Genomic DNA, 13,620 nt, shown 5'->3' with positions numbered 1-13,620 from the left:
TTTTATCCAGCTTAATATTGATGAGACAACCAAATGCAATACACTGGCATGTCCAGGCTACTCGTATATGCTGAACATACCAATCACTGTGTCTTTATTAACCCCAAAGCGAGATAAGGTTCAAACCCCATGTTCTGTTCACTAAGAGAGTGTCTGTTTCCAATTCCATCACATCCTCAATTTACGTGCTGATAACGCAAAAATATGTTTTTGTCACATTTGTTTAATGCTCCCTTAACCGCAAATTCTACCGTGCACAACTTCCAAATCAACCAGAAGGAAAGTACTGCTGAGGCTGGAAATCTAAAATAAAAAGAGAAAATATTAAAATATACTCAGCACATCAGGCAGCTGGAGAGAGAAATGGAGCTAATGTTTCATTCTATAGAACTTTCATGAGAAAGGTGAACAAGTCAAGCATCAGTAGCAATGAAATATTGGCTGGGATTTTCCCCTGGTATCGGCAAAGGCCGATGTTGTGCGGGAAAAGTGACGGTGTAGCCGCCAATGGCAATGGCCGCTTTGCCCAGCGTATAGTGCAGCACTTTGAAAAACAAAGTGCAAGTCACAGGTTCCATGACATGGGCCGGAACAGTGGCACAGTGGTTAGCACTGCTGCCTCACAGCACAAGGTACCCGGGTTCAATTCCGGCATTGGGTGACTGTGTGGAGTTTGCACGTTCTCCCCGTGTCTGCATGGATTTCCTCCGGGTGTTCCGGTTTCCATCCACAGTGCAAAGATGTGCAGGTTAGGTGGATTGGCCATGATCAATTGCCCCTCAGAACATAGAACATAGAACATTACAGCGCAGTACAGGCCCTTCGGCCCTCGATGTTGCGCCGTCCTGTGAAACCCCTCTAAAGTCCCTCTACACTATTCCCTTATCGTCCATATGCCTATCCAATTACCATTTGAATGCGTTTAGTGTTGGCGAGTCCACTACTGTTGCAGGCAGGGCATTCCACGCCCTTACTAATCTCTGAGTAAAGAACCTACCTCTGACATCTGTCCTATATCTATCTCCCCTCAATTTAAAGCTGTGTCCTCTTGTGTTGGACATCACCATCCGAGGAAAAAGGCTCTCAATGTCCACCCTATCTAATCCTCTGATCATCTTGTATGCGTCAATTAAGTCACCTCTTAATCTTCTTCTCTCTAACGAAAACAGCCTCAAGTCCTTCAGCCTTTCCTCGTAAGATCTTCCCTCCATACCAGGCAACATCCTGGTAAATCTCCTCTGCACCCTTTCCAATTCTTCCACATCCTTCCTATAATGCGGCAACCAGAACTGCACGCAATACTCCAAATGTGGCCGCACCAGCGTTTTGTACAACTGCAACATAACCTCATGGCTCCGAAACTCAATTCCTCTACCAATAAAAGCTAACACACCGTACGCCTTCTTAACAACCCTCTCAACCTGGGTGGCAACTTTCAGGGATCTATGGACATGGACACCGAGATCTCTGCTCGTCCACACTAACAAGAATCTTACCATTAGCCCAGTGCAGATTTGATGGGCCGAATGGCCTCCTTCAGCACTGTAGTAATTCTGTAGTTTGATTCTATGGTATTGCTGGCAGGTGATCTCTGATTCACCCTGCCAACAAATACGAAGTGCAAGGATCAACGCGCCATCTTTAAAAGCCGCCGCATGCAGCTCCGGAACTCCCTGGCACTGCTCAGTCAGCCCGGGGGCAGTGCCTAGGCAGTGACATGGTAAGCCTGGGTAATGCAGGTGGCAGTGAACAGGAATTGCCAGGGTGGTGCCTGATCAGTGCCCGGGCATGACCCTCTCCCCCTGAGCGACGCACTCATCTGAGATGCCTGCTCACCAGCTGTATGTCTTTGGAGGGCAATCAGGACTCAAACCATTCTGCCATCACGTCACCTTGGATGGATTTTCTGATGGCGTGATGGGTGGGGGGGGGTGGGTCGGGGGTCGGATGATTCCAGCGTTGGGGGTATAATAATGATATGTAAATTTATTACAGTGATGTTCACGATGCCAAGGTAAAACACATTGCGGTTCTGACAATATTTTCCACTCCCGTCACCAAACCAGCCCGTGCGAAGGTGAACAGAAATTCCCGGCTGTTGGTCCAGAGCTACTGGTCAGTGTCAGAGCCAGGGCCCTCACAGCTGACTGCAATTCAAAGTATGACCACCTGTTTTCTCACCTTCCCAGTCACGACTTCCTGTCCTGCATACAGGAGAGAGCTTTCATCGCAGGGATCCAGAATAAGGTCAGGCAAGGAAAAGGAACATTGAGGCAATGCCCCCTCCCGATGTCACAGCTTAAGTTACTAGGTCAGCCTGTTTGCAGTGGTTTAAGCTCATATTTAAGGCAGTTAAATTATTTTTTTGTGCTTTTTTTTTATAAATTTAGAGTACCCAATTCTTTTGTTTTCCAATTAAGGGCCAATTTAGCGTGACCAATTCACCTACCCTGCACATCTTTGGGTTGTGGGAGTGAAACTCACGCCGATACGGGGAGAATGTGCAAACTCCACACGGACAGTGACCCAGGGCCAGGATCAAACACAGGTCCTTAACGCCATAGGCAGCAGTGCTAACAACTGCGTCACCTTGCCACCCCAAGGCAGTTAATTGGCGTTATGAGTTGGCGATGAGGATGGAGGGGTGGTGAGAAGTCTGGATACGTAAGGGTTGGGGTGAGTATTGTTGGAGGCACAGGGAGTGCGCATTGTCAGGAAGGGGATTGATGTGGGGCAAGCATTGTCGGGAGACTGGGGTGTATGCATTGTCTGGAGGATATGTTGGGTGTGAGCATTGTGGGGGTTGTGAACCAGTGGAGTTTGTTGAGAGGGCATGTTGGGGAGTGACTATTGTTGGTGGTGTGGGGTGAGAAAGTGGGCATTGTTGGGTGGAGGGGAGTGAACATTGTTGAGAGTTGTTGGGGGGGGGGGGGGAAAATTGCTGGGAGGGACATTGAGGGGGGAGCATTTTGAGAGGTGCAGAAGGTATTTTTCAAATAATGTTAATTTTTTTCTAATTAGGGGGCAATTTAGCGTGACCAGTCCACCTAGCTTGCACATCCTTGGGTTGTGCTGGTAAAAGCCACGCAGACTCAGGGAAAATGTGCAAACTCCAAACGGACAGTGACCCGGGGCCAGGATCGAACCCGGGTCCACAGTGCTAACCACTGCGCCACTGTGCCGCCCCCCCCGAGGGTGTTTTTAGATCTTCCCAATACAGTTCCTGCTGTTAATCACTGTTCTATACCTGATACTAAGGCTGGGAGACGGATGGGGTGGATGAGGGGACAGGGTGTGTAAGGTTAGCATGGCAGCTAGGTAGGTTGGTACTGAGGTCAGGTCAGGTTGGGTTGGCAGGGGAGGGGGCAGTCAGGGGATTGGGGCTTGGGCCATGTCGGATGACTCCATCCTCCACCTGTTACAACATATCATGCTCTTTGCCTCCACCCCTCATCACCACCATGAACCATGTTGAACGTCCTGTCATCTTTGTACACCTGGACCCAGTGTTTTAAATTTCATCGCCCTGTCTTGACATACACAGATGCATATGTCTTCTATTACCCTGCTTGCGACACTCCTGAGCACCACTAAGGACAGCCACCCTTCCAGACTTCTCCACACTGGACCATGGCAATTCGGTACTCACCCTTCCTGGCTGCAGAAGAACATTGATTTTTTTTGGCACTGTGCCCACTGTCACCTCAGCCAGGCCTTCTATGTTCGGTAGGGTGGCCTCCTCTTGCTATCCCGTGGCATCGGGGATGTCCCACTCGGCCTCCGTGAGTGTGTGCAGGCACTCATCCAAGAAGAGGGGGCAGAGTGCCCACCTGCATTGCCCTCCCACCTGGCATGTCGACCAGGTGCTGCTGCATCACTCTGTACCACTGGTCAGCTCCCTGTGCCTCCTCTGTAACTCCTGATTATCCTCTGCACGTTGACATAGCTGCGTTTAAAACTTCCACTGGACCCAGTGCCTGTCAGGCTCCTGCCCCCGCTGTCTATCATAGCTAGGTGTTTATAAACATTGCAGTTAGTTTCACAGCAGGCTACTTCAAATACACTCAAGCGTGAAGGGAAATTAGGTTAAACAATCATGACAGTTAGGTGTGTGCATGCTGTCAATCACATCCTAATAAAATCACTTTCATATTGATATGAATGAAAGCCTTGCAGATCTGAGGGCTGTTAAACCCAGCTGATGTGATTTTCACTTTCTTTGATTCTGCCTAAGGCAGAAGGTTTTCGGCACAGGTGAGTTTTAAAGAAGTGACCTTTTTCACTGTCTCTGTCTGGAATGCTCTCTAGCTTCCAAGCAGGGGTCTCGGTAATGGAAAGCTTCCAGGCAGGGGTCTCTGTAATGAGGGGCTTCCAAGCAGGGGTCTCTGTAATGGGGGGCTTCCAAGCAGGGGTCTCTGTAATGGGGGGTTTCCAGGCAGGGGTCTCTGTAATGGGGGGTTTCCAGGCAGGGGTCTCTGTAATGGGGAGTTTCCAGGCAGGGGTCTCTGTAATGGGGGGTTTCCAGGCAGGGGTCTCTGTAATGGGGGGCTTCCAAGCAGGAGGTCTCTGTAATGGGGGGTTTCCAGGCAGGGGTCTCTGTAATGGGGGGGCTTCTTGGCAGGGATCTCTGTAATGGGGGGTTTCCAGGCAGGGGTCGCTGTAATGGGGAGTTTCCAGGCAGGGGTCTCTGTAATGGGGAGTTTCCAGGCAGGGGTCTCTGTAATGGGGGGTTTCCAGGCAGGGGTCTCTGTAATGGGGGGCTTCAAGCAGGGGGTCTCTGTAATGGGGGGTTTCCAGGCAGGGGTCTCTGTAATGGGGGGGCTTCTTGGCAGGGGTCTCTGTAATGGGGGGTTTCCAGGCAGGGGTCTCTGTAATGGGGGGTTTCCAGGCAGGGGGTCTCTGTAATGGGGGGTTTCCAGGCAGGGGTCTCTGTAATGGGGGGGGGGGCTTCTTGGCAGGGGTCTCTGTAATGGGGGGTTTCCAGGCAGGGGTCTCTGCAATGGGGGGTTTCCAGGCAGGGGGTCTCTGTAATGGGGGGTTTCCAGGCAGGGGTCTCTGTAATGGGGGGGGGGGGGGGCTTCTTGGCAGGGGTCTCTGTAATAGGGAGTTTCCAGGCAGGGGGTCTCTGTAATGGGGGGTTTCCAGGCAGTTGTCACTGTAATGGGGGGTTTCCAGGCAGGGGTCTCTTTAATGGGGAGTTTCCAGGCAGGGGTCTCTGGAATGGGGGGTTTCCAGGCAGGGGTCTCTGTAATGGGGGGTTTCCAGGCAGGGGTCTCTGTAATGGGGGGTTTCCAGGCAGGGGTCTCTGTAATGGGGGGGGCTTCTTGGCAGGGGTCTCTGTAATGGGGGGTTTCCAGGCAGGGGTCTCTGTAATGGGGGGTTTCCAGGCAGGGGTCTCTGTAATGGGGGGGCTTCTTGGCAGGGGTCTCTGTAATGGGGGGTTTCCAGGCAGGGGTCTCTGTAATGGGGGGTTTCCAGGCAGAGGTCTCTGTAATGGGGGGTTTCCAGGCAGGGGTCTCTGTAATGGGGGGTTTCCAGGCAGGGGTCTCTGTAATGGGGGGATTCCAGGCAGGGGTCTCTGTAATGGGGGGTTTCCAGGCAGAGGTCTCTGTAATGGGGGGTTTCCAGGCAGGGGTCTCTGTAATGGGGGGTTTCCAGGCAGGGGTCTCTGTAATGGGGTGTTTCCAGGCAGGGGTCTCTGTAATGGGGGGTTTCCAGGCAGGGGTCTCTGTAATGGGGGGCTTCCAAGCAGGGGGTCTCAGTAATGGGGGGTTTCCAGGCAGGGGTCTCTGTAATGGGGGGCTTCTTGGCAGGGGTCTCTGTAATGGGGGGTTTCCAGGCAGGGGTCGCTGTAATGGGGGGTTTCCAGGCAGGGGTCTCTGTAATGGGGGGTTTCCAGGCAGTGGTCTCTGTAATGAGGGGCTTCCAAGCAGGGGTCTCTGTAATGGGGGGTTTCCAGGCAGGGGTCTCTGTAATGGGGACTTCCAGGCAGGGGTCTCTGTAATGGGGGGTTTCCAGGCAGGGGTCTCTGTAATGGGGGGTTTCCAGGCAGGGGTCTCTGTAATGGGGGGGGTTTCCAGGCAGGGGTCTCTGTAATGGGGTGTTTCCAGGCAGGGGTCTCTGTAATGGGGGGTTTCCAGGCAGGGGTCTCTGTAATGGGGGGTTTCCAGGCAGGGGTCTCTGTAATGGGGGGTTTCCAAGCAGGGGTCTCTGTAATGGGGGGTTTCCAGGCAGGGGTCTCTGTAATGGGGAGTTTCCAGGCAGGGGTCTCTGTAATGGGGGGTTTCCAGGCAGGGGTCTCTGTAATGGGGGCTTCCAAGCAGGGGTCTCTGTAATGGGGGGTTTCCAGGCAGGGGTCTCTGTAATGGGGGGTTTCCAGGCAGGGGTCTCTGTAATGGGGGGTTTCCAGGCAGGGGTCTCTGTAATGGGGGGTTTCCAGGCAGGGGTCTCTGTAATGGGGGGTTTCCAGGCAAGGGTCTCTGTAATAGGGAGTTTCCAGGCAGGGGTCTCTGTAATGGGGGGTTTCCAGGCAGGGGTCTCTGTAATGGGGGGGTTTCCAGGCAGGGGTCTCTGTAATGGGGTGTTTCCAGGCAGGGGTCTCTGTAATGGGGGGTTTCCAGGCAGGGGTCTCTGTAATGGGGGGTTTCCAGGCAGGGGTCTCTGTAATGGGGGGTTTCCAGGCAGGGGTCTCTGTAATGGGGGGTTTCCAGGCAGGGGTCTCTGTAATGGGGGGTTTCCAGGCAGGGGTCTCTGTAATGGGGGGTTTCCAGGCAGGGGTCTCTGTAATGGGGGGGTTTCCAGGCATGGGTCTCTGTAATGGGGGGTTTCCAAGCAGGGGTCTCTGTAATGGGGGGTTTCCAGGCAGGGGTCTCTGTAATGGGGGCTTCCAAGCAGGGGTCTCTGTAATGGGGGGTTTCCAGGCAGGGGTCTCTGTCATGGGGGGTTTCCAGGCAGGGGTCTCTGTAATGGGGGGGTTTCCAGGCAGGGGTCTCTGTAATGGAGTGTTTCCAGGCAGGGGTCTCTGTAATGGGGGGTTTCCAGGCAGGGGTCTCTGTAATGGGGTGTTTCCAGGCAGGGGTCTCTGTAATGGGGGGGTTTCCAGGCAGGGGTCTCTGTAATGGGAATCTTCCAGGCAGCGGTCTCTGTAATGGGGTGCGTCCAGTCATGGGGCTTTGTAATGGAGGGTTTCCTTGCAGGGCTTCTCTCTTATGGGTGGCTTGCAGGTGGGGGTTTCTATAATTGGGGGGTGGGGTCTCTGGTGGGGTCTCTTTTATTGGAGGATTTCTAGTGGGATGTTTATCATGGAGGTCTCTGTCGGGCGTCTCACCTATTGGAGGTTTCTGGTGGGTTTCTCTGTAATGAGGGTCTCTGTAATGAGGGTCTCTGTAATGAGGGTCTCTGTAATAGGGTCTCTGTAATGAGGGTCTCTGTAATGAGGGTCTCTGTAATGAGGGTCTCTGTAATAGGGTCTCTGTAATGAGGGTCTCTGTAATGAGGGTCTCTGTAATAGGGTCTCTGTAATGAGGGTCTCTGTAATGAGGGTCTCTGTAATGGGGTCTCTGTAATGGGGGTTTCTCTTATGGGGGGTTACTTGTTGGGGTCTCTGTAATGGGGAATTTCTGCAGGGGGTCTCTCTTATGGGGGATATTTGTTGGGGTTTGTTTGTTATTTACAGCACAGAAGGAAGCCATTCGGCCCATCGTGTCTGCATCAGCTCCCAAAAGAGCAGCCTAGCTAGTCTCATTCCCCAGCTCTATCTCTGTAGCCCTCTAAGTTTATCATGTCCAAATATATATCCAGCTGTCTTTTGAAACCTCCTATTGAATCCATCTCCACCACTCTCCCAGGCAGTGCATTCCAACCCCCAACAACTCTGAGCAAAGAAGTTTCTCCTCCTCTCACTCCCAGCTCTCTTGCTGACCATCTTGAAATTGTGACCCCTTAGATACTGACATCCCAACTTGTGGAAACAGAATATCCTTCTTTACCCTGTCAAAATTATTCAGAATTTGGAAGACCTCAATAAGGTCACCTCTAAATCTTCTCTGCTCCATGGAGAACAAGTCCAATTTCCCCAATCTTTCCTTGTTTCTAAAATTACTCCTCCCTGGTATCATTCTAGTAAATCTCATCTGCACTCTCTCTGGGACTTTAACATCATTCCTTAAATAAGGTGCCCAGAATAGAACACAATACTCCAAATGTGGTCTGACCAATGTTTGTTGAGGTGCAGATTTGGTTCCTTACTGGCGGTGGGGGATGGGCAGGGTTTGCGGGAGAGAGGGTGGCCCTCTGAAAGACTTTGGGGATAACTCCCTGAAAGAGTTACCCTCTTGGCCCACCGCAAGGTCCACCGCACCAGGGCCACGCTGGGAAATGGCTGCACCAATTCTCGCCCAAGTGAATCTTGGCCCAGAGGACTCGAGGTTTACACAGGCTTGGAGAATCCAGTGCCCAGGCCGTTAATAGGACATAAATAGGATTCGGGGATTCTGCTACCTGTGCGGAGTGACGGAGAATCCAGACCCGAATTCCACTATGAGCGGCTCTCTAATATCAGAAGAATGTTGGCGTGATAAATGGAGAGATATCATACAGGGGCAACAGGGTTTAATGCACAATGTTGGGGTAACAGGAGGGAGTTTTACTCTGTATCATAGAATTCATAGAATTTAGAATCCTAGAATTTCCAGCGTAGAAGGAGGCCATTCGGCCCATCGACTGCACCGGCCCTTGGAAAGAGCATCCTATCTAAGCCCATACCTCCACCCTATCCCTACACCACCACCCTATATCCCCGTAACCCTACCTAACCTTTTTTGGACACTAAGGGCAATTGATCATGGCCAATCCACCTAACCTGCACATCAGTGGACTGTGGGAGGAAACCGGAGCGCCCGGAGGAAACCCACGCACACACGGGAGGATGTGCAGACTCCACATAGACAGTGACCCAAGCCGGGAATCGAACCTGGGACCCTGGAGCTGTGAAGCAACTGTGCTAATCACTGTGCTACCCTATCCTGCCATATTATTCTTGATCACAAAGTGCTTATGCTGTCACTGGATGCCTGAAATGGAAATATTCCATTTTGCAGCAATGACCTCTCTCACTTTGACAGAAGTCCCATAAGAATTATAATGAGAGGCATATACATGGTGAGGGGGTTGCATTATCAAAGACGGAAAAGGATTTGGGTGCGATTACTGATCATTCACTGAACGTTTCCAGACAATTTGAAGCTGTTAAATATAATCAAATACAAAATTACATCTCAGGGAATGGCTGTGGCGCTTTCAAATTATTCTGACTTTGTATGGATCACTGATGGGGCCACATTTAGTATAATGGATATAATGTTGGGCTTCTGATCTTCAAAGCGTCAGTGATGCTTTGTTGAAGGTTCAGAGAAAAGTGACAAGGATAATTTCAGGATTTGGAGCACTAAATTATGAGCATACTTGTGAATAGCTAAACTTGTTTTCACAAGGCAAAAACGATTGAAGGATAATGAGTCAAGATTTTATCAGGCACCAATGATGGAGCTCTATTTTATATATCTGACTCAAGACTTCGAGCATGGGATAAGAAGTCATACAAGCTTAAAATTAGAGAGTGTCAAAACAGGAGAAAATGGCCATGATACTTGTGAGGAGGTAAGGTGAGGAGGTGGTTAGGGAAAATTGGGAAAGTGGTACAGTCAAAACTAACAGCAGGATCTTAATACTTTTTTTTGTCACCATGTACTGTTTGTTGTCTGGGTAGATCTGGACTTCAGGTGGCTGCCAATGCAGAGGAGGCAGAGGGAGTTCCAGGGAGGAGTTGAGGAAATTGCAGGGAACCAAAGGGCAGGAAGGGGGAGATTGCAAAGGGCCGGAGAGATCAGGGAAGGAAGGGAGTCGGATGGATACCTTGGATATAAGATGTGAGGATATAATTGGGCATGGAGGATTTTGGAGGGGTAGCATTTCCACTCCTCTTGGTCCCCAAGCAGTGCTGGAAAAAAAATTCTCCTTGCATCATTTTAGCCGCCCATTTCCCAAGGCTCTGGATACCCCTCCAGCCAATTTTAAAGCTGAATAGAGAAAAGGTTTGAGGCATGTCCGTCATTAAACTTTTTAAATGTGGGACCCACCTCTTGGGAGAGGGTTGGACAGGCTGCAAGGCAAATCTTTGGCAATTATCCGCCAAGCCAGAGCATAATTCTGTACATTTTCTTTTGTTATAGGTAGGATGCAGAGGTAGGACCCAAGTCTGCCTCAGCTGAAATTGGGATCAAATTCCATTCTGTTGGTGTTAATCTAATTCATATCCTAGCCATCCAGCCAACGGAGCTAACCGATTCACTTCCCCGCTCCCCAGTTTTCACAATAAAATAATTGATTTTGGAACAGAAGTCTGTCAAGTTGAGGAATGTCTATCTTGCTATCTTTATTTTTTTTAAATTTTCCAATTAAGGGGCAACTTAGCATCATCAATCCACCTACCCCCCACATCTTTAGGTTGTGGAGGTGAGACCCACGCAGATACTGGAAGAATGTGCAAACTCCACACGTAGTGACCCAGGACCTGGATCAAACCCGTGTCCTTGGCGCCGTGAGCAGCAGTGCAAACCACTGCGCCTCCGTGCCATCCCTTACTACCTTTATTAATTCCAATTTGCAGGCCAACTCTTCCACATCTTAATATAGATCTAGGTATATTTTTTCTGTTTCTCTTCAGGTCAAAAGGGAAGCTTTCCTTACCCTAAAATAGAACATTGAATTTACCACATCCATGAAAGAAAAATAATTTGCATTGATATAGCGTCTTTTTTGTCCTCGGCTCTCATTTAAATGTATTCCTATTAATAAATTACTATTGAAGTCCAGTTACTGTTGTAAACATGAGCTGCAGTGTAGCTCCCCTGCTTTAGTCTTAAGCATGTTGTGTGTCCAACCCCCATGACTGAGCCAGAAGTTGTCCAACTAATTGAGAGAGTATTGTCAGAAGTGTTAAAATAAGCTGTTCCGTCAGGACCACAGCTTCCCTTTCAGAGAATACAAAATATCCATTCAGCTAATTGAAGAGATGCCCTGGCCAACACTTAATCCTCAAACAGCACAACACCACTTTAAAAAAGCAGGCAGAATTAAATGCTCTCCCTGTGGGCCAGTCTGGTGGTGGGTGGAGGAGGGTCAGTAACTCAACCAGGCGGCTGGTCGCGAACCACTGCCTTGATTAAGCTCGGTGTGGAAAGATTTGCCCCACTTCCAATTGAGGTTATTAAGAGGGCAATTAATGCCCACTTAGGGGGCCAGAAGTTGCCATGTGGGGAGCCAGAACCCGCCAGGATTTCTTACATGTTCTCACAGGTAGGGGGGAGGGATCAAAGGCACTTCCTGCCCTTCCTGCTGATGGACAAGACTCTCGTTGCCTCTGTTAGCTACTACCTAACCTATCTGGTCATTTATGCATAATAATAATAATAATCGCTTATTGTCACAAATAGGCTTCAATGAAGTTACTGTGAAAAGCCCCTAGTCGCCACATTCCAGCGCCCGTACCAGCCTCCCCAAACAGGCGGCAGAATGTGGCGACTCGGGGCTTTTCACAGTAACTTCATTGAAACCTACTTGTGACAATAAGTGATTATTATTATTAGGCCACCGGTACACAAACTAGTTGGCCTGTTTCCCCACATTGGGTGAAACCGTGACCAAGAAGGTGGTTCAACCAGGCTAGCCCATTGTACTTTGGGTGTGCTGATGCCTGTGATGTCCCCCAAATGTGGGATATCTGATGATAAAATTTGGGTCAATGATTACACTTCAAACCACCTAACTGACTAAGAGGTATGTGAGATAGATATATAGGATTGTGCAGGGAATGGAGAAGGCAAATCAGGAAATTGAGCAGGAGGGACATATTTTCAGACTATTAAAAGGTAATTTTACCACTGATATAAGGAAATATTTATTTACATAAAAAATAATCAATTTGTGACATAAACTTTCAGGTATTAGAACATAGAACAGTACAGCACAGAACAGGCCCTTCGGCCCTCGATGTTGTGCCGAGCAATGATCACCCTACAAGCCAACGTATCCATCTTATTCCAGTAACCCAACAACCCCCCATTAACCTTATTTTTTAGGACACTAAGGGCAATTTAGCATGGCCAATCCACCTAACCCGCACATCTTTGGACTGTGGGAGGAAACCGGAGCACCCGGAGGAAACCCACGCACACACGGGGAGGACGTGCAGACTCCGCACAGACAGTGACCCAGCCGGGAATCGAACCTGGGACCCTGGAGCTGTGAAGCATTTATGCTAACCACCATGCTACTGTGCAGGCGTAAACCCTGGAAGTGTTTAAGAACCAATTGGATTCTAAGTGGAGAGGGAACTTACTGATTACTTCTGGATGGATGAAGTAAGCTGAGTTGAATGTTTTTTCACGCGTGATCATTTCATGATCTTGTGTAACAAGCACTGAATAGATTCCAGTTGCATATATATTAGCTCCCCTTAAACACCATTGCTCATGATTTGTTTGGGCCTGGAACATATTGCAATGTCTATTTGGTAATCTGAATTATCCTGTTGAAGCCATTGTTCGACTGCTTCCTGTGGTGAGTAGCCCAAATAGGTCATGGGGACAGATATAGTCCAATTATTAATGTTGAATCCCCAAACTGATCTCAAACCTCCCAAACCTAATCCTGTCAACACCAGTGTATACACAATCTGAGACCAGAAAACATATTTCCTAACCTAATGTCATATTTTAATATAGTTGAAATTCTATTTCCATACGGAAAAGCATCGAACAATATGGTAATGTAAACTGGATAATCTTAACCTTGGTGTAAATACCAGTTGGTTACAACTCTCAAAAGAGACAAGTTTTCCCGTTATGCAATTATCATTTAAATCATTGCATAACATCATTTTTAATTTTTCCATGAGTTCCAGAATTAATAAACACAAACAGAAAATAATCTCTTGATAATTAACATATATTAAAAATGACATTTGATGCTGGACTGATAGCAATTTGAAACCACAGCTATTTTAGCTCCCATTGAACACATATATGGGCAGAGTAACTTTGGATTTTAGCAACGAAACATCTGAAAATACATCTTGGTAAATTCATTTTTATTAGTACTGCTAAAGATGAACACAAGGTTTTTAACTTGAAGATTAAGGACCAAAGATTGCAATCAAATGGTTCAATATAACAGTTCAATATGATATATAGAGAATGTTTACTGGAATGAATAATTATAGGTAACCAGTGGGCATTTTCACACTGTTATAGCATGAATTATAGATTTTACTCAGCTGTTACACAAAGCAAAGTCTGCAGGATTGGGCATTAACAAAAATTGAATTTCTTTATTGTATGACTGTCAAGTTAGATTTTCAGTAAGTTTACTCAAGACATTTAACATCTGTCAGTGTTACTCTGTAAATCTAACTGACTACACTGTGTTTTACATGGCCTAGGGCAAGAGATATGCAACATTTAAACACACAGGCACACACCTGTGCACACGTGCACACACACGTGCCATATGGGCATCGCTGGCAAGGCCAGCATTTATTACCCATCCCTAATTGCCCTTGTG

At 48.6% G+C, this 13,620-nt stretch overlaps 1 pseudogene; it reads left to right on the top strand.

Moving 5' to 3' along the window:
* Positions 1-11,670: 11,670 nt before the first annotated feature.
* LOC119978820 lies at positions 11,671-11,799 on the top strand (annotated as a pseudogene).
* The last annotated feature ends 1,821 nt before the right edge of the window (positions 11,800-13,620 follow it).

Source organism: Scyliorhinus canicula, chromosome 1 (assembly GCF_902713615.1).
Source record: "Scyliorhinus canicula chromosome 1, sScyCan1.1, whole genome shotgun sequence".
Classification (NCBI taxonomy): Eukaryota; Metazoa; Chordata; class Chondrichthyes; order Carcharhiniformes; family Scyliorhinidae; genus Scyliorhinus; species Scyliorhinus canicula.
Note: the sequence above shows the minus strand (reverse complement) of the source record. Positions and strands in the feature narration are given on the sequence as shown.